This window comes from Aptenodytes forsteri, unplaced genomic scaffold (assembly GCF_000699145.1).
Source record: "Aptenodytes forsteri isolate BGI_AS27 unplaced genomic scaffold, ASM69914v1 Scaffold7, whole genome shotgun sequence".
Classification (NCBI taxonomy): Eukaryota; Metazoa; Chordata; class Aves; order Sphenisciformes; family Spheniscidae; genus Aptenodytes; species Aptenodytes forsteri.
The window spans coordinates 1317810-1318776 of NW_008795919.1; the positions used below are offsets into that span (position 1 = coordinate 1317810).

The 967-nt window shown below is 71.0% G+C and overlaps 1 protein-coding gene across 1 annotated transcript in view; it reads left to right on the forward strand.

Moving 5' to 3' along the window:
- Window positions 1-135: 135 nt before the first annotated feature.
- LOC103903522 (protein eva-1 homolog B) overlaps window positions 136-967 on the forward strand; it is a 4560-nt gene continuing 3728 nt past the window's right edge. Inside the window, exon 1 of the mRNA XM_009284731.2 lies at window positions 136-225. The gene's annotated coding sequence lies outside the window, so the exon portion shown is untranslated. The remainder of the gene's footprint in view (window positions 226-967) is intronic.

Here is a 967-nt window from a genome sequence, read left to right on the forward strand (position 1 = left end):
CCCGGTCCCTGCTGCGGGGCAACAGGCAGGGCTTCACCAAGCCGAGGCTGAGGCACAGCCCCGCGAGCCCAGCCCAGCCAAGGAGGGCCAGGCCTGGCGCCTGGCGTTGCTGCGGCGTTAATGCTAAACAGACCTTTCTCTCTCTTCCCTCTCTCCAGCCAAAGTGCAGCGGGCTCCTGCCGCCGCTCACCTTCCCGCCCCGCTCCGGGGCCGCCCGCCACCCTGGTGAGTACCAGCCCCACCGGCCCCCGGGCACCAGCACGGGGCTTGGGGCTGCAGGGGACCATGGGGTGGACAGGACATCCCGAGGAACCCCCAGCACCCTGTGTCCGCCCAGCCCCGATGGCCACGGCAGGGTGTCACAGCTCTACCCCATCCCCTGCTCGAGGCACGCCGGTGTTGTGCCCGGGGACGCGGGGAGCAGTGCCTGGGGACACGGGGTTTGAGGGCGCATGGCTCGGTGCTTGGGGATGCAGAGCTCAGGACTTGGGGACGCAGCGGTCGAGGATGCAGGGCTGAGTGCTTGGGGACTTGGGGCTGGGTGCTTGGGGACGCAGGGCTCAGGGATTTGGCGCTTGGGGACGCAGGACTGAGCGCTCTGGGGCTGTGGGCTGTGGCAGGGCTCAGGGATGCAGGGCTTGGCGCTTGGGGACGCAGGACTGAGCGCTCTGGGGCTGTGCCCGCAGATGCACCCGTATCCCAGAGTGATCCCACTCTGGTGCCCCCGGGGGTCCAGGGCAGCCCCGGCTCCGGCGGTGGGGACTCAGCACTCTCCTGCCCAGCACGCACCACCCACCAGGGCCCAGCTTCCTCCGCCTGTCCCCACTGTCCCCAGGCTCACTCACACCCTGTGCCTGCTACAGCCCCGGACCTCCACCCTGCCACGGCCCACTCTGGGTGCTGAGCACCCCCGTGGCCCTGGAGCCAGCCCTGCGGTGCCCTCGCCAGCCGCCCTGCCACCGGCGGG